Source organism: Amblyomma americanum, unplaced genomic scaffold (assembly GCF_052857255.1).
Source record: "Amblyomma americanum isolate KBUSLIRL-KWMA unplaced genomic scaffold, ASM5285725v1 scaffold_15, whole genome shotgun sequence".
Classification (NCBI taxonomy): domain Eukaryota; kingdom Metazoa; phylum Arthropoda; class Arachnida; order Ixodida; family Ixodidae; genus Amblyomma; species Amblyomma americanum.
This window is the reverse complement of record NW_027526487.1, coordinates 1,105,285-1,125,751: the sequence shown is the minus strand read 5'-3', so window position 1 is coordinate 1,125,751 and position 20,467 is coordinate 1,105,285.

Here is a 20,467-nt window from a genome sequence, read left to right as displayed (position 1 = left end):
TGGCAGGCTGCTTGGGACATTGAACTAAACAACAAACTGCAATTGGTCAAGCCAGATCTAGGTGTGCTGCTCAATTCCGTGGCAAGGAAATAAAACAAGTAAATATGTCGTTTAAAGATTGCATTAAATAAGTAGAAAGGAAATTAAGTAAAAGTGGCAGACAGCTTGGAACAATGAAGTAAACAACAAACTGCACTTGGTAAAGCCAGTTCTAGGTGTGCTGCTCAATCTCGCGGCAAGGAAATAAAACAAGTAAATATGTCGTTTAAAGATTGCATTAAATAAGTAGAAATGAAATTAAGTAAAATTGGCAGACAGCTTGGAACAACGAAGAAAACAACAAAGTGCACTTGGTAAAGCCAGTTCTAGGTGTGCTGCTCAATCTCGCGGCAAGGAAATAAAACAAGTAAATATGTCGTTTAAAGATTGCAATAAATAAGTAGAAAGGAAATTATTTAAAACTGGCAGACAGCTTGGAACAATAAAGTAAACAAACTGCACTTGGTAAAGCCAGTTCTAGGTTTGCTGCTCAATCTCGTGGCAAGGAAATAAAAGAGTAGATAGGTCCTTTAGGGATTGCGTTAATTTAGTACAAAGGAAATTAAGCAAAGAAAGGCAGACAGCTTGGAACAATGAAGTAAACAAACTGAACTTGGTAAAGCCTGTTCTAGGTGTGCTGCTCAATCTCTTGGCAAGGAAATAAAGCAAGTAAATACGTCGTTTAAAGATTGTTTAAATAAGTAGAAAGGAAATTAAGTGTAAACGGCAGGCAGCTTGGAACAATGAAGTAAACAAAAAACTGCACTGGGTAAATCTAGTTATAGGTGTGCTGCTCAATCTCGTGGCAAGGAAATAAAACAAGTAAATATGTCGTTTTAAATTGCAATAAATAAGTAGAAAGGAAATTAAGTAAAAATGGCAGGTAGCTTGGAACAATGAAGTAAGCAACAAACTACATTTGGTAAAGCCAGTTCTAGGTGTGCTACTCAATCTCATGACAAGGAAATAAAAAGTAGATATGTCCTTTAGGAATTGCGTTAAATTAGTAGAAAGGAAATTAAGTAAAGAAAGACAGACAGCTTGGAACAACGAAGTAAACAAACTGCACTTGGTAAAGCCAGTTCTAGGTGTGCTGCTCAATGTCGTGGCAAGAAAATAAAACAAGTAAATATGTCGTTTAAAGATTGCATTAAATAATTAGAAAGGAAATTAAGTAAAAATGGTAGACAGCTTGGAACAATGAAGTAAACAACAAACTGCACAGGGTAAATCCAGTTCTAGGTGTGCTGCTCAATCTCGTGGCAAGGAAATAAAACAAGTAAATATGTCGTTTTAAATTGCATTAAATAAGTAGAAAGGAAATTAAGTAAAAAGGGCCGACAGCTTGAAACAACGACGAAAACAACAAAGTGCACTTGGTAAAGCCAGTTCTAGGTGTGCTGCTCAATCTCGCGGCAAGGAAATAAAACAAGTAAATATGTCGTTTAAAGATTGCAATAAATAAGTAGAAAGGAAATTAATTAAAACTGGCAGACAGCTTGGAACAATAAAGTAAACAACAAACTGCACTTGGTAAAGCCAGTTCTAGGTGTGCTGCTCAATTTGGTGGCAAGGAAATAAAAAAAGTAAATATGTCGTTAAAAGACTGCAATAAATAAGTAGAAAGGAAATTAAGTAAAAATGGCAGAAAGCTTGGAACAATTAAGTAAACAACAAACGGCACTTTGTAAAGCCAGTTCTAGGTGCACTGCTCAATCTCGTGGCAAGGAAATAAAACAAGTAAATATGTCGTTTAAAGATTGCATTAAATAAGTAGAAAGGAAATTAAGTAAAAGTGGCAGAGAGCTTGGAACAATGAAGTAAACAACAAACTGCACTTGGTAAAGCCAGTTCTAGGTTTTGCTGCTCAATCTCGTGGCAAGGAAATAAAAGAGTAGAGAGGTCCTTTAGGGATTGCGTTAATTTAGTACAAAGGAAATTAAGCAAAGAAAGGCAGACAGCTTGGAACAATGAAGTAAACAAACTGAACTTGGTAAAGCCTGTTCTAGGTGTGCTGCTCAATCTCTTGGCAAGGAAATAAAGCAAGTAAATACGTCGTTTAAAGATTGTTTAAATAAGTAGAAAGGAAATTAAGTGTAAACGGCAGGCAGCTTGGAACAATGAAGTAAACAAAAAACTGCACTGGGTAAATCTAGTTATAGGTGTGCTGCTCAATCTCGTGGCAAGGAAATAAAACAAGTAAATATGTCGTTTTAAATTGCAATAAATAAGTAGAAAGGAAATTAAGTAAAAATGGCAGGTAGCTTGGAACAATGAAGTAAGCAACAAACTACATTTGGTAAAGCCAGTTCTAGGTGTGCTACTCAATCTCATGACAAGGAAATAAAAAAGTAGATATGTCCTTTAGGAATTGCGTTAAATTAGTAGAAAGGAAATTAAGTAAAGAAAGACAGACAGCTTGGAACAACGAAGTAAACAAACTGCACTTGGTAAAGCCAGTTCTAGGTGTGCTGCTCAATCTCGTGGCAAGAAAATAAAACAAGTAAATATGTCGTTTTAAATTGCATTAAATAAGTAGAAAGGAAATTAAGTAAAAAGGGCAGACAGCTTGAAACAATGAAGTAAACAACAAACTGCACTTGGTAAATCCAGTTCTAGGTGTGCTGCTCAATCCCGAGGCAAGGAAATAAAACAAGTAGATATGTAGCTTAAAGATTGCATTAAAAAGTAGAAAGGAAATGAAGGAAAAATGGCAGACAGCTTGGAACAATGAAGTAAACAACAAGCTGCACTTGGGAAAGCCAGTTCTAGGTGTGCTGTAAATCTCGTGGCAAGGAAATAAAACAAGTAAATATGTCGTTTAATGATTGCATTAAATAAGTAGAAAGGAAATTAAGTAAAAATGGCAGACAGCTTAGAACAATGAAGTAAACAAAAAACTGCACTTGGTAAAGCCAGTTCTAGGTGTGGTGCTCAATCACGTGGCAAGGAAATATAACAAGTAAATATGTCGTTTAAAGATTTCATTACATAGGTAGAATGGAAATTAAGTAAAAATGGCACACAGCTTGGAACAACGAAGTAAACAAAAACCTGCACTTGGTAAATCCAGTTCTAGGTGTGCTGCTCATTCTCGTGGCAAGCAAACAAAACAAGTACATATGTCATTTAAAGATTGCATTAAATAAGTAGATAGGAAATTAAGTAAAAATGGCAGACAACTTGGAACAACGAAGTAAACAACAAACTGCACATGGTAAAGCCAGTTCTAGGTGTGTTCTGCTTAATCTCGTGGCAAGGAAATAAAACAAGTAAATATGTCGTTTAAAGATTGCAATAAATAATTAGAAAGGAAATTAAGTAACAGTGGCAGGCTGCTTGGGACATTGAACTAAACAACAAACTGCAATTGGTCAAGCCAGATCTAGGTGTGCTGCTCAATTCCGTGGCAAGGAAATAAAACAAGTAAATATGTCGTTTAAAGATTGCATTAAATAAGTAGAAAGGAAATTAAGTAAAAGTGGCAGACAGCTTGGAACAATGAAGTAAACAACAAACTGCACTTGGTAAAGCCAGTTCTAGGTTGTGCTGCTCAATCTCGCGGCAAGGAAATAAAACAAGTAAATATGTCGTTTAAAGATTGCATTAAATAAGTAGAAATGAAATTAAGTAAAATTGGCAGACAGCTTGGAACAACGAAGAAAACAACAAAGTGCACTTGGTAAAGCCAGTTCTTAGGTGTGCTGCTCAATCTCGCGGCAAGGAAATAAAACAAGTAAATATGTCGTTTAAAGATTGCAATAAATAAGTAGAAAGGAAATTAATTAAAACTGGCAGACAGCTTGGAACAATAAAGTAAACAACAAACTGCACTTGGTAAAGCCAGTTCTAGGTGTGCTGCTCAATTTGGTGCAAGGAAATAAAAAAGTAAATATGTCGTTAAAAGACTGCAATAAATAAGTAGAAAGGAAATTAAGTAAAAATGGCAGAAAGCTTGGAACAATGAAGTAAACAACAAACGGCACTTTGTAAAGCCAGTTCTAGGTGCACTGCTCAATCTCGTGGCAAGGAAATAAAACAAGTAAATATGTCGTTTAAAGATTGCATTAAATAAGTAGAAAGGAAATTAAGTAAAAGTGGCAGAGAGCTTGGAACAATGAAGTAAACAACAAACTGCACTTGGTAAAGCAGTTCTAGGTTTGCTGCTCAATCTCGTGGCAAGGAAATAAAAGAGTAGATAGGTCCTTTAGGGATTGCGTTAATTTAGTACAAAGGAAATTAAGCAAAGAAAGGCAGACAGCTTGGAACAATGAAGTAAACAAACCTGAACTTGGTAAAGCCTGTTCTAGGTGTGCTGCTCAATCTCTTGGCAAGGAAATAAAGCAAGTAAATACGTCGTTTAAAGATTGTTTAAATAAGTAGAAAGGAAATTAAGTGTAAACGGCAGGCAGCTTGGAACAATGAAGTAAACAAAAAACTGCACTGGGTAAATCTAGTTATAGGTGTGCTGCTCAATCTGGTGGCAAGGAAATAAAACAAGTAAATATGTCGTTTTAAATTGCAATAAATAAGTAGAAAGGAAATTAAGTAAAATGGCAGGTAGCTTGGAACACTGAAGTAAACAACAAACTACATTTGGTAAAGCCAGTTCTAGGTGTGCTACTCAATCTCATGACAAGGAAATAAAAAAGTAGATATGTCCTTTAGGAATTGCGTTAAATTAGTAGAAAGGAAATTAAGTAAAGAAAGACAGACAGCTTGGAACAACGAAGTAAACAAACTGCACTTGGTAAAGCAAGTTCTAGGTGTGCTGCTCAATCTCGTGGCAAGAAAATAAAAACAAGTAAATATGTCGTTTAAAGATTGCATTAAATATTTAGAAAGGAAATTAAGTAAAAATTGTAGACAGCTTGGAACAATGAAGAAAACAACAAGCTGCACTTGGGAAAGCCAGTTCTAGGTGTGCTGTAAATCTCGTGGCAAGGAAATAAAACAAGTAAATATGTCGTTTAATGATTGCATTAAATAAGTAGAAAGGAAATTAAGTAAAAAGGGCAGACAGCTTGGAACAATTAAGTAAACAACAAACTGCACATGGTAAAGCCAGTTCTAGGTGTGCTGCTCAATCTCGTGCAAGGAAATAAAACAAGTAAATGTGTCGTTTAAAGATTGCATTAAATAAGTAGAAAGGAAATTAAGCAAAAATGGCAGACAGCTTGGAACAATGAAGTAAACAACAAACTGCACTTGGTAAAGCCAGTTCTAGGTGTGCTGCTCAATCTCGTGGCAAGGAAATAAAACAAGTAAATATGTCGTTTAATGAGTGCATTATATAAGTAGAAAGGAAATTAAGTAAAAATGGCAGGTAGCTTGGAACAATGAAGTAAACAACAAACTACATTGGTAAAGCCAGTTCTAGGTGTGCTGCTCAATCTCGTGGCAAGAAAATAAAACAAGTAAATATGTCGTTTAAAGATTGCATTAAATAATTAGAAAGGAAATTAAGTAAAAATGGGAGACCAGCTTGGAACAATGAAGTAAACAACAAACTGCACAGGGTAAATCCAGTTCTAGGTGTGCTGCTCAATCTCGTGGCAAGGAAATAAAACAAGTAAATATGTCGTTTTAAATTGCAATAAATAAGTAGAAAGGAAATTAAGTAAAAAGGGCAGACAGCTTGAAACAATGAAGTAAACAACAAACTGCACTTGGTAAATCCAGTTCTAGGTGTGCTGCTCAATCCCGTGGCAAGGAAATAAAACAAGTAGATATGTAGCTTAAAGATTGCATTAAAAAAGTAGAAAGGAAATGAAGGAAAAATGGCAGACAGCTTGGAACAATGAAGTAAACAACAAGCTGCACTTGGGAAAGCCAGTTCTAGGTGTTGCTGCTCAATTCCTTGGCAAGGAAATAAAACAAGTGAATGTGTCGTTTAAAGATTGCATTAAATAAGTAGAAAGGAAATTAAGCAAAAATGGCAGACAGCTTGGAACAATGAAGTAAACAACAAACTGCACTTGGTAAAGCCAGTTCTAGGTGTGCTACTAAATCTCGTGGCAAGGAAATAAAACAAGTAAATATGTCGTTTAATGATTGCATTAAATAAGTAGAAAGGAAATTAGGTAAAAATGGCAGGTAGCTTGGAACAATGAAGTAAACAACAAACTACATTTGGTAAAGCCAGTTCTAGGTGTGCTACTCAATCTCATGACAAGGAAATAAAAAGTAGATATGTCCTTTAGGAATTGCGTTAAATTAGTAGAAAGGAAATTAAGTAAAGAAAGACAGACAGCTTGGAACAACGAAGTAAACAAACTGCACTTGGTAAAGCCAGTTCCTAGGTGTGCTGCTCAATCTCGTGGCAAGAAAATAAAACAAGTAAATATGTCGTTTAAAGATTGCATGAAATAATTAGAAAGGAAATTAAGTAAAAATGGGAGACAGCTTGGAACAATGAAGTAAACACAAACTGCACAGGGTAAATCCAGTTCTAGGTGTGCTGCTCAATCTCGTGGCAAGGAAATAAAACAAGTAAATATGTCGTTTTAAATAGCATTAAATAAGTAGAAAGGAAATTAAGTAAAAAGGGCAGACAGCTTGAAACAATGAAGTAAACAACAAACTGCACTTGGTAAATCCAGTTCTAGGTGTGCTGCTCAATCCCGTTACAAGGAAATAAAACAAGTAGATATGTAGCTTAAAGATTGCAATAAAGAAGTAGAAAGGAAATTAAGTAACAGTGGCAGGCTGCTTGGGACATTGAACTAAACAACAAACTGCAATTGGTCAAGCCAGATCTAGGTGTGCTCCTCAATTCCGTGGCAAGGAAATAAAACAAGCAAATATGTCGTTTAAAGATTGCATTAAATAAGTAGAAAGGAAATTAAGTAAAAGTGGCAGACAGCTTGGAACAATGAAGTAAACAACAAACTGCACTTGGTAAAGCCAGTTCTAGGTGTGCTGCTCAATCTCGCGGCAAGGAAATAAAACAAGTAAATATGTCGTTTAAAGATTGCAATAAATAAGTAGAAAGGAAAATAATAAAACTGGCAGACAGCTTGGAACAATGAAGTAAACAACAAACTGCACTTGGTAAAGCCAGTTCTAAGTGTGCTGCTGAATTGGTGGCAAGGAAATAAAAAAAGTAAATATGTCATTAAAAGACTGCATTAAATAAGTAGAAAGGAAATTAAGCAAAAATGGCAGACAGCTTGGAACAATGAAGTAAACAACAAACGGCACTTTGTAATGCCAGTTCTAGGTGCACTGCTCAATCTCGTGGCAAGGAAATAAAACAAGTAAATATGTCGTTTAAAGATTGCATTAAATAAGTAGAAAGGAAAATAAGGAAAAATGGCAAACCGCTTGGAACAATGAAGTAAACAACAAACTGCACTTGGTAAAGCCAGTTCTAGGTGTGGCTGCTCAATCTCGTGGCAAGGAAATAAAAAAGTAGATAGGTCCTTTAGGGATTGCGTTAATTTAGTACAAAGGCAATTAAGCAAAGAAAGGCAGACAGCTTGGAACAATGAAGTAAACAAACTGAACTTGGTAAAGCCTGTTCTAGGTGTGCTGCTCAATCTCTTGGCAAAGAAATAAAACAAGTAAATATGTCGTTTAAAGATTGTTTAAACAAGTAGAAAGAAAATTAAGTAAAAATGGCAGACAGCTTGGAACTATGAAGTAAACAAAAAACTGCACTTGGTAAAGCCAGTTCTAGGTGTGCTGCTCATTCACGTGGCAAGGAAATAAAACAAGTAAATATGTCGTTTAAAGATTGCAATAAGTAGAAAGGAAAATAATAAAACTGGCAGACAGCTTGGAACAATGAAGTAAACAACAAACTGCACTTGGTAAAGCCAGTTCTAAGTGTGCTGCTGAATTTGGTGGCAAGGAAATAAAAAAAGTAAATATGTCATTAAAAGACTGCATTAAATAAGTAGAAAGGAAATTAAGCAAAAATGGCAGACAGCTTGGAACAATGAAGTAAACAACAAACGGCACTTTGTAATGCCAGTTCTAGGTGCACTGCTCAATCTCGTGGCAAGGAAATAAAACAAGTAAATATGTCGTTTAAAGATTGCATTAAATAAGTAGAAAAGGAAAATAAGGAAAAATGCAAACCGCTTGGAACAATGAAGTAAACAACAAACTGCACTTGGTAAAGCCAGTTCTAGGTGTGCTGCTCAATCTCGTGGCAAGGAAATAAAAAAGTAGATAGGTCCTTTAGGGATTGCGTTAATTTAGTACAAAGGCAATTAAGCAAAGAAAGGCAGACAGCTTGGAACAATGAAGTAAACAAACTGAACTTGGTAAGCCTGTTCTAGGTGTGCTGCTCAATCTCTTGGCAAAGAAATAAAACAAGTAAATATGTCGTTTAAAGATTGTTTAAACAAGTAGAAAGAAAATTAAGTAAAAATGGCAGACAGCTTGGAACTATGAAGTAAACAAAAAACTGCACTTGGTAAAGCCAGTTCTAGGTGTGCTGCTCATTCACGTGGCAAGGAAATAAAACAAGTAAATATGTCATTTAAAGATTGCATTAAATAAGTAGAAAGGAAATTAAGTAAAAATGGCAGACAACTTTGAACAACCGAAGTAAACAACAAACTGCACTTTGTAAAGCCAGTTCTAGGTGTGGTGCTCATTGTCGTGGCAAGGAAACAAAACAAGTAAATATGTCATTTAAAGATTGCATGAAATAAGTAGAAAGGAAATTAAGCAAAAATGGCAGACAGCTTGGAACAATGAAGTAAACAACAAACTGCACTTAGTAAAGCCAGTTCTAGGTGTGCTGCTCAATCTCATGGCAAGGAAATAAAAAGTAGATATGCCCTTTAGGGATTGCGTTAAATTAGTACAAAGGAAATTAAGTAAAGAAAGGCAGACAGCTTGGAACAACGAAGTAAACATACTGCACTTGGTAAAGTTAGTTCTAGGTGTGCTGCTCAATCCCGTAGCAAGGAAATAAAACAAGTAAATATGTTGTTTAAAAATTGCATTGAATAAGTAGAAAGGAAATTAAGTAAAAATGGCAGACAGCTTGGAACAATTAAGTAAACAACAAACTGCACATGGTAAGGCCAGTTCTAGGTGTGCTGCTCAATCTCGTGGCAAGGAAATAAAACAAGGTAATATGTCGTTTTTAATTGCAATAAATAAGTAGAAAGGAAATTAAGTAAAAAGGGCAGACACCTTGGAACAATGAAGTAAAACACAAACTGCACTTGGTAAAGCCAGTTCTAGGTGTGCTGCTCAATCTCGTGGCAAGGAAATAAAACAAGTAAATATGTCGTTTAAAGATTGCATTAAATAAGTAGAAAGGAAATTAAGCAAAAATGACAGACAGCTTGGAACAATGAAGTAAACAACAAACTGCACTTGGTAAAGCCAGTTCTAGGTGTGCTCCTCAATCTCGTGGCAAGGAAATAAAACAAGTAAATATGTCGTTTATAGATTGCAATAAATAAGTAGAAAGGAAATTAAGCAAAAATGGCAGACAGCTTGGAACAATGAAGTAAACAACAAACTGCACTTGGTAAAGCCAGTTCTAGGTGTGCTGCTCAATCTCGTGGCAAGGAAATAAAACAAGTAAATATGTTGTTTAATGATTGCATTAAATAAGTAGAAAGGAAATTAAGTAAAAATGGCAGACAACTTGGAACAACGAAGTAAACAACAAACTGCACTTGATAGAGCCAGTTCTAGGTGTGCTGCTCAATCTCGTGGCAAGGAAATAAAACAAGTAAATATGTCGTTTAAAGATTGCATTTAATAAGTAGAAAGGAAATTAAGTAAAAATGGCAGACAACTTGGAACAACGAAGTAAACAACAAACTGCACTTCGTAAAGCCAGTTCTAGGTGTGGTGCTCAATCTCGTGGCAAGGAAATAAAACAAGTAAATATGTCGTTTAAAGATTGCATTAAATATTTAGATAGGAAATTGAGTAAAAATGGCAGACAGCTTGGAACAACGAAGTAAACAAAAAACTGCACTTGGTAAAGCCAGTTCTAGGTGTGCTGCTCATTCTCGTGGCAAGGAAATAAAACAAGTAAATATGTCGTTTAAAGATTGCATTTATTAAGTAGAAAGGAAATTAAGTAAAAATGGCAGACAACTTGGAACAACGAAGTAAACAACAAACTGCACTTTGTAAAGCCAGTTCTAGGTGTGGTGCTCAATCTCGTGGCAAGGAAATAAAGCAAGCAATTATGTCGTTAAAAGATTGCATTAAATAAGTAGAAAGGAAATTAAGCCAAAATGGCAGACAGCTTGGAACAACGAATTAAACAACCAACTGCACTTGATAGAGCCAGTTCTAGGTGTGCTGCTCAATCTCGTGGCAAGGAAATAAAACAAGTAAATATGTCGTTTAAAGATTGCATTTAATAAGTAGAAAGGAAATTAAGTAAAAATGGCAGACAACTTGGAACAACGAAGTAAACAACAAACTGCACTTCGTAAAGCCAGTTCTAGGTGTGGTGCTCAATCTCGTGGCAAGGAAATAAAACAAGTAAATATGTCGTTTAAAGATTGCATTAAATATTTAGATAGGAAATTGAGTAAAAATGGCAGACAGCTTGGAACAACGAAGTAAACAAAAAACTGCACTTGGTAAAGCCAGTTCTAGGTGTGCTGCTCATTCTCGTGGCAAGGAAATAAAACAAGTAAATATGTCGTTTAAAGATTGCATTTATTAAGTAGAAAGGAAATTAAGTAAAAATGGCAGACAACTTGGAACAACGAAGTAAACAACAAACTGCACTTGGTGAAGCCAGTTCTAGGTGTGGTGCTCAATCTCGTGGCAAGGAAATAAAACAAGTAAATATGTCGTTTAAAGATTGCATTAAATATTTAGTTAGGAAATTGAGTAAAAATGGCAGACAGCTTGGAACAACGAAGTAAACAAAAAACTGCACTTGGTAAAGCCAGTTATAGGTGTGCTGCTCATTCTCGTGGCAAGGAAACAAAACAAGTAAATATGTCATTTAAAGATTGCATTAAATAAGTAGAAAGGAAATAAAGTAAAAATGTCTGACAGCTTGGAACAACGAAGTAAACAACAAACTGCACTTTGTAAAGCCAGTTCTAGGTGTGCTGCTCAATCTCGTGGCAAGGAAATAAAACAAGTAAATATGTCATTTAAAGATTGCATTAAATAAGTAGAAAGGAAATAAAGTAAAAATGTCTGACAGCTTGGAACAACGAAGTAAACAACAAACTGCACTTGGTAAAGCCAGTTCTAGGTGTGCTGCTCATTCTCGTGGCAAGGAAACAAAACAAGTAAATATGTCATTTAAAGATTGCATTAAATAAGTAGAAAGGAAATAAAGTAAAAATGTCTGACAGCTTGGAACAACGAAGTAAACAACAAACTGCACTTGGTAAAGCCAGTTCTAGGTGTGCTGCTCATTCTCGTGGCAAGGAAACAAAACAAGTAAATATGTCATTTAAAGATTGCATTAAATAAGTAGAAAGGAAATAAAGTAAAAATGTCTGACAGCTTGGAACAACGAAGTAAACAACAAACTGCACTTTGTAAAGCCAGTTCTAGGTGTGCTGCTCAATCTCGTGGCAAGGAAATAAAACAAGTAAATATGTCGTTTAAAGATTGCATTAAATAAGTAGAAAGGAAATTAAGTAAAAATGGCAGAAAGCTTGGAACAATGAAGTAAACAGCAAATTGCACTTGGTAAAGCCAGTTCTAGGTGTGCTGCTCAATCTCATGGCAAGGAAATAAAAAGTAGATATGCCCTTTAGGGATTGCGTTAAATTAGTACAAAGGAAATGAAGTAAATAAAGGCAGACAGCTTGGAACAACGAAGTAAACATACTGCACTTGGTAAAGTCAGTTCTAGGTGTGCTGCTCAAACACGTAGCAAGGAAATAAAACAAGTAAATATGTTGTTTAAAGATTGCATTGAATAAGTAGAAAGGAAATTAATTAAAAATGGCAGACAACTTGGAACAACGAAGTAAACAACAAACTGCACTTTGTAAAGCCAGTTCTAGGTGTGGCGCTCAATCACGTGGCAAGGAAATAAAACAAGCAAATATGTCGTTAAAAGATTGCATTAAATAAGTAGAAAGAAAATTAAGCCAAAATGGCAGACAGGTTGGAACAACGAAGTAAACAACAAACTGCACTTGATAGAGCCAGTTCTAGGTGTGCTGCTCAATCTCGTGGCAATTAAATAAAACAAGTAAATATGTCGTTTAAAGATTGCATTTAATAAGTGGAAAGGAAATTAAGTAAAAATGGCAGACAACTTGGAACAACGAAGTAAACAACAAACTGCACATGGTAAAGCCAGTTCTAGGTGTGCTGCTCAATCTCGTGGCAAGGAAATAAAACAAGTAAATGTGTCGTTTAAAGATTGCATTAAATAAGTAGAAAGGAAATTAAGCAAAAATGGCAGACAGCTTGGAACAATGCAGTAAACAACAAACTGCACTTGGTAAAGCCAGTTCTAGGTGTGCTGCTCAATCTCGTGGCAAGGAAATAAAACAAGTAAATATGTCGTTTAATGATTGCATTAAATAATTAGAAAGGAAATTAAGTAAAAATGGCAGGCAGCTTGGAACAATGAAGTAAACAACAAACTACATTTGGTAAAGCCAGTTCTATGTGTGCTACTCAATCTCATGACAAGGAAATAAAAAAGTAGATATGTCCTTTAGGAATTGCGTTAAATTAGTAGAAAGGAAATTAAGTAAAGAAAGACAGACAGCTTGGAACAACGAAGTAAACAAACTGCACTTGGTAAAGCCAGTTCTAGGTGTGCTGCTTAATCTCGTGGCAAGGAAATAAAAAAAGTAAATATGTCGTTTAAAGATTGCAATAAATAATTAGAAAGGAAATTAAGTAACAGTGGCAGGCTGCTTGGGACATTGAACTAAACAACAAACTGCAATTGGTCAAGCCAGATCTAGGTGTGCTGCTCAATTCCGTGGCAAGGAAATAAAACAAGTAAATATGTCGTTAAAGATTGCATTAAATAAGTAGAAAAGAAATTAAGTAAAAGTGGCAGACAGCTTGGAACAATGAAGTAAACAACAAAGTGCACTTGGTAAAGCCAGTTCTAGGTGTGCTGCTCAATCTCGCGGCAAGGAAATAAAACAAGTAAATATGTCGTTTAAAGAATGCAATAAATAAGTAGAAAGGAAATTAATTAAAACTGGCAGACAGCTTGGAACAATAAAGTAAACAACAAACTGCACTTGGTAAAGCCAGTTCTAGGTGTGCTGCTCAATTTGGTGGCAAGGAAATAAAAAAAGTAAATATGTCGTTAAAAGACTGCATTAAATAAGTAGAAAGGAAATTAAGTAAAAATGGCAGAAAGCTTGGAACAATGAAGTAAACAACAAACGGCACTTTGTAAAGCCAGTTCTAGGTGCACTGCTCAATCTCGTGGCAAGGAAATAAAACAAGTAAATATGTCGTTTAAAGATTGCATTAAATAAGTAGAAAGGAAAATAAGGAAAAATGGCAAACCGCTTGGAACAATGAAGTAAACAACAAACTGCACTTGGTAAAGCCAGTTCTAGGTGTGCTGCTCAATCTCGTGGCAAGGAAATAAAACAAGTAAATGTGTCGTTTAAAGATTGCATTAAATAAGTAGAAAGGAAATTAAGCAAAAATGGCAGACAGCTTGGATCAATGAAGTAAACAACAAACTGCACTTGGTAAAGCCAGTTCTAGGTGTGCTGCTCAATCTCGTGGCAAGGAAATAAAACAAGTAAATATGTCGTTTAATGATTGCATCAAATAAGTAGAAAGGAAATTAAGTAAAAATGGCAGGTAGCTTGGAACAATGAAGTAAACAACAAACTACATTTGGTAAAGCCAGTTCTAGGTGTGCTACTCAATCTCATGACAAGGAAATAAAAAAGTAGATATATCCTTTAGGAATTGCGTTAAATTTGTAGAAAGGAAATTAAGTAAAGAAAGACAGACAGCTTGGAACAACGAAGTAAACAAACTGCACTTGGTAATGCCAGTTCTAGGTGTGCTGCTCAATCTCGTGGCAAGAAAATAAAACAAGTAAATATGTCGTTTTAAATTGCAGTAAATAAGTAGAAAGGAAATTAAGTAAAAAGGGCAGAAAGCTTGAAACAATAAAGTAAACAACAAACTGCACTTGGTAAATCCAGTTCTAGGTGTGCTGCTCAATCCCGTGGCAAGGAAATAAAACAAGTAGATATGTAGCTTAAAGATTGCATTAAAGAAGTAGAAAGGAAATTAAGTAACAGTGGCAGGCTGCTTGGGACATTGAACTAAACAACAAACTGCACTTGGTCAAGCCAGATCTAGGTGTGCTGCTCAATTCCGTGGCAAGGAAATAAAACAAGTAAATATGTCGTTTAAAGATTGCATTAAATAAGTAGAAAGGAAATTAAGTAAAAGTGGCAGACAGCTTGGAACAATGAAGTAAACAACAAACTGCACTTGGTAAAGCCAGTTCTAGGTGTGCTGCTCAATCTCGCGGCAAGGAAATAAAACAAGTAAATATGTCGTTTAAAGATTGCATTTAATAAGTAGAAAGGAAATTAAGTAAAAATGGCAGACAACTTGGAACAACGAAGTAAACAACAAACTGCACTTCGTAAAGCCAGTTCTAGGTGTGGTGCTCAATCTCGTGGCAAGGAAATAAAACAAGTAAATATGTCGTTTAAAGATTGCATTAAATATTTAGATAGGAAATTGAGTAAAAATGGCAGACAGCTTGGAACAATGAAGTAAACAACAAACTACATTTGGTAAAGCCAGTTCTATGTGTGCTACTCAATCTCATGACAAGGAAATAAAAAAGTAGATATGTCCTTTAGGAATTGCGTTAAATTAGTAGAAAGGAAATTAAGTAAAGAAAGACAGACAGCTTGGAACAACGAAGTAAACAAACTGCACTTGGTAAAGCCAGTTCTAGGTGTGCTGCTTAATCTCGTGGCAAGGAAATAAAACAAGTAAATATGTCGTTTAAAGATTGCAATAAATAATTAGAAAGGAAATTAAGTAACAGTGGCAGGCTGCTTGGGACATTGAACTAAACAACAAACTGCAATTGGTCAAGCCAGATCTAGGTGTGCTGCTCAATTCCGTGGCAAGGAAATAAAACAAGTAAATATGTCGTTAAAGATTGCATTAAATAAGTAGAAAAGAAATTAAGTAAAAGTGGCAGACAGCTTGGAACAATGAAGTAAACAACAATCTGCACTTGGTAAAGCCAGTTCTAGGTGTGCTGCTCAATCTCGCGGCAAGGAAATAAAACAAGTAAATATATCGTTTAAAGATTGCATTAAATAAGTAGAAATGAAATTAAGTAAAATTGGCAGACAGCTTGGAACAACGAAGAAAACAACAAAGTGCACTTGGTAAAGCCAGTTCTATGTGTGCTGCTCAATCTCGCGGCAAGGAAATAAAACAAGTAAATATGTCGTTTAAAGAATGCAATAAATAAGTAGAAAGGAAATTAATTAAAACTGGCAGACAGCTTGGAACAATAAAGTAAACAACAAACTGCACTTGGTAAAGCCAGTTCTAGGTGTGCTGCTCAATTTGGTGGCAAGGAAATAAAACAAGTAAATATGTCGTTTAATGATTGCATTACATAAGTAGAAAGGAAATTAAGTAAAAATGGCAGGTAGCTTGGAACAATGAAGTAAACAACAAACTACATTTGGTAAAGCCAGTTCTAGGTGTGCTACTCAATCTCATGACAAGGAAATAAAAAAGTAGATATATCCTTTAGGAATTGCTTTAAATTAGTAGAAAGGAAATTAAGTAAAGAAAGACAGACAGCTTGGAACAACGAAGTAAACAAACTGCACTTGGTAATGCCAGTTCTAGGTGTGCTGCTCAATCTCGTGGCAAGAAAATAAAACAAGTAAATATGTCGTTTAAAGATTGCATTAAATAATTAGAAAGGAAATTAAGTAAAAATGGGAGACAGCTTGGAACAATGAAGTAAACAACAAACTGCACAGGGTAAATCCAGTTCTAGGTGTGCTGCTCAATTTCGTGGCAAGGAAATAAAACAAGTAAATATGTCGTTTTAAATTGCATTAAATAAGTAGAAAGGAAATTAAGTAAAAAGGGCAGAAAGCTTGAAACAATAAAGTAAACAACAAACTGCACTTGGTAAATCCAGTTCTAGGTGTGCTGCTCAATCCCGTGGCAAGGAAATAAAACAAGTAGATATGTAGCTTAAAGATTGCATTAAAGAAGTAGAAAGGAAATTAAGTAACAATGGCAGGCTGCTTGGGACATTGAACTAAACAACAAACTGCACTTGGTCAAGCCAGATCTAGGTGTGCTGCTCAATTCCGTGGCAAGGAAATAAAACAAGTAAATATGTCGTTTAAAGATTGCATTAAAATAAGTAGAAAGGAAATTAAGTAAAAGTGGCAGACAGCTTGGAACAATGAAGTAAACAACAAACTGCACTTGGTAAAGCCAGTTCTAGGTGTGCTGCTCAATCTCGCGGCAAGGAAATAAAACAAGTAAATATGTCGTTTAAAGATTGCATTTAATAAGTAGAAAGGAAATTAAGTAAAAATGGCAGACAACTTGGAACAACGAAGTAAACAACAAACTGCACTTCGTAAAGCCAGTTCTAGGTGTGGTGCTCAATCTCGTGGCAAGGAAATAAAACAAGTAAATATGTCGTTTAAAGATTGCAATAAATATTTAGATAGGAAATTGAGTAAAAATGGCAGACAGCTTGGAACAACGAAGTAAACAAAAAACTGCACTTGGTAAAGCCAGTTCTAGGTGTGCTGCTCATTCTCGTGGCAAGGAAATAAAACAAGTAAATATGTCGTTTAAAGATTGCATTTATTAAGTAGAAAGGAAATTAAGTAAAAATGGCAGACAACTTGGAACAACGAAGTAAACAACAAACTGCACTTGGTAAAGCCAGTTCTAGGTGTGGTGCTCAATCTCGTGGCAAGGAAATAAAACAAGTAAATATGTCGTTTAAAGATTGCATTAAATATTTAGATAGGAAATTGAGTAAAAATGGCAGACAGCTTGGAACAACGAAGTAAACAAAAAACTGCACTTGGTAAAGCCAGTTCTAGGTGTGCTGCTCATTCTCGTGGCAAGGAAACAAAACAAGTAAATATGTCATTTAAAGATTGCAATAAATAAGTAGAAAGGAAATAAAGTAAAAATGTCTGACAGCTTGGAACAACGAAGTAAACAACAAACTGCACTTTGTAAAGCCAGTTCTAGGTGTGGTGCTCAATCTCGTGGCAAGGAAATAAAACAAGCAAATATGTCGTTAAAAGATTGCAATAAATAAGTAGAAAGAAAATTAAGCCAAAATGGCAGACAGCTTGGAACAACGAAGTAAACAAAAAACTGCACTTGTTAGAGCCAGTTCTAGGTGTGCTGCTCATTCTCGTGGCAAGGATATAAAACAAGTAAATATGTCGTTTAAAGATTGCATTAAATAAGTAGAAAGGAAATTAAGTAAAAATGGCAGAAAGCTTGGAACAATGAAGTAAACAGCAAATTGCACTTGGTAAAGCCAGTTCTAGGTGTGCTGCTCAATCTCATGGCAAGGAAATAAAAAGTAGATATGCCCTTTAGGAATTGCGTTAAATTAGTACAAAGGAAATGAAGTAAATAAAGGCAGACAGCTTGGAACAACGAAGTAAACATACTGCACTTGGTAAAGTCAGTTCTAGGTGTGCTGCTCAAACCCGTAGCAAGGAAATAAAACAAGTAAATATGTTGTTTAAAGATTGCATTGAATAAGTAGAAAGGAAATTAATTAAAAATGGCAGACAACTTGGAACAACGAAGTAAACAACAAACTGCACTTTGTAAAGCCAGTTCTAGGTGTGGTGCTCAATCTCGTGGCAAGGAAATAAAACAAGCAAATATGTCGTTAAAAGATTGCATTAAATAAGTAGAAAGAAAATTAAGCCAAAATGGCAGACAGGTTGGAACAACGAAGTAAACAACAAACTGCACTTTGTAAAGCCAGTTCTAGGTGTGGTGCTCAATCTCGTGGCAATTAAATAAAACAAGTAAATATGTCGTTTAAAGATTGCATTTATAAGTGGAAAGGAAATTAAGTAAAAATGGCAGACAACTTGGAACAACGAAGTAAACAACAAACTGCACATGGTAAAGCCAGTTCTAGGTGTGCTGCTCAATCTCGTGGCAAGGAAATAAAACAAGTAAATGTGTCGTTTAAAGATTGCATTAAATAAGTAGAAAGGAAATTAAGCAAAAATGGCAGACAGCTTGGAACAATGCAGTAAACAACAAACTGCACTTGGTAAAGCCAGTTCTAGGTGTGCTGCTCAATCTCGTGGCAAGGAAATAAAACAAGTAAATATGTCGTTTAATGATTGCATTAAATAAGTAGAAAGGAAATTAAGTAAAAATGGCAGGCAGCTTGGAACAATGAAGTAAACAACAAACTACATTTGGTAAAGCCAGTTCTATGTGTGCTACTCAATCTCATGACAAGGAAATAAAAAAGTAGATATGTCCTTTAGGAATTGCGTTAAATTAGTAGAAAGGAAATTAAGTAAAGAAAGACAGACAGCTTGGAACAACGAAGTAAACAAACTGCACTTGGTAAAGCCAGTTCTAGGTGTGCTGCTTAATCTCGTGGCAAGGAAATAAAACAAGTAAATATGTCGTTTAAAGATTGCATTAAATAATTAGAAAGGAAATTAAGTAACAGTGGCAGGCTGCTTGGGACATTGAACTAAACAACAAACTGCAATTGGTCAAGCCAGATCTAGGTGGGCTGCTCAATTCCGTGGCAAGGAAATAAAACAAGTAAATATGTCGTTAAAGATTGCATTAAATAAGTAGAAAGGAAATTAAGTAAAAGTGGCAGACAGCTTGGAACAATGAAGTAAACAACAAACTGCACTTGGTAAAGCCAGTTCTAGGTGTGCTGCTCAATCTCGCGGCAAGGAAATAAAACAAGTAAATATGTCGTTTAAAGATTGCATTAAATAAGTAGAAATGAAATAAAGTAAAATTGGCAGACAGCTTGGAACAACGAAGAAAACAACAAAGTGCACTTGGTAAAGCCAGTTCTTGGTGTGCTGCTCAATCTCGCGGCAAGGAAATAAAACAAGTAAATATGTCGTTTAAAGATTGCAATAAATAAGTAGAAAGGAAATTAATTCAAACTGGCAGACAGCTTGGAACAATAAAGTAAACAACAAACTGCACTTGGTAAAGCCAGTTCTAGGTGTGCTGCTCAATTTGGTGGCAAGGAAATAAAAAAAGTAAATATGTCGTTAAAAGACTGCAATAAATAAGTAGAAAGGAAATTAAGTAAAAATGGCAGAAAGCTTGGAACAATGAAGTAAACAACAAACGGCACTTTGTAAAGCCAGTTCTAGGTGCACTGCTCAATCTCGTGGCAAGGAAATAAAACAAGTAAATATGTCGTTTAAAGATTGCATTAAATAAGTAGAAAGAAAAATAAGGAAAAATGGCAAACCGCTTGGAACAATGAAGTAAACAATAAACTGCACTTGGTAAAGCCAGTTCTTGGTGTGCTGCTCAATCTCGTGGCAAGGAAATAAAACAAGTAAATGTGTCGTTTAAAGATTGCATTAAATAAGTAGAAAGGAAATTAAGCAAAAATGGCAGACAGCTTGGAACAATGAAGTAAACAACAAACTACACTTGGTAAAGCCAGTTCTAGGTGTGCTGCTCAATCTCGTGGCAAGGAAATAAAACAAGTAAATATGTCGTTTAATGATTGCAATAAATAAGTAGAAAGGAAATTAAGTAAAAATGGCAGGTAGCTTAAAACAATGAAGTAAACAACAAACTACATTTGGTAAAGCCAGTTCTAGGTGTGCTACTCAATCTCATGACAAGGAAATAAAAAAGTAGATATATCATTAGGAATTGCGTTAAATTAGTAGAAAAGAAATTAAGTAAAGAAAGACAGACAGCTTGGAACAACGAAGTAAACAAACTGCACTTGGTAATGCCAGTTCTAGGTGTGCTGCTCAATCTCGTGGCAAGAAAATAAAGCAAGTAAATATGTCGTTTAAAGATTGCATTAAATAATTAGAAAGGAAATTAAGTAAAAATGGGAGACAGCTTGGAACAATGAAGTAAACAACAAACTGCACAGGGTAAATCCAGTTCTAGGTGTGCTGCTCAATTCCGTGGCAAGGAAATAAAACAAGTAAATATGTCGTTTAAATATTGCATTAAATAAGTAGAAAGGAAATTAGGTAAAAGTGGCAGACAGCTTGGAACAATGAAGTAAACAACAAACTGCACTTGGTAAAGCCAGTTCTAGGTGTGCTGCTCAATCTCGCGGCAAGGAAATAAAACAAGTAAATATGTCGTTTAAAGATTGCAATAAATAAGTAGAAAGGAAATTAATTAAAACTGGCAGACAGCTTGGAACAATGAAGTAAACAACAAACTGCACTTGGTAAAGCCAGTTCTAGGTGTGCTGCTC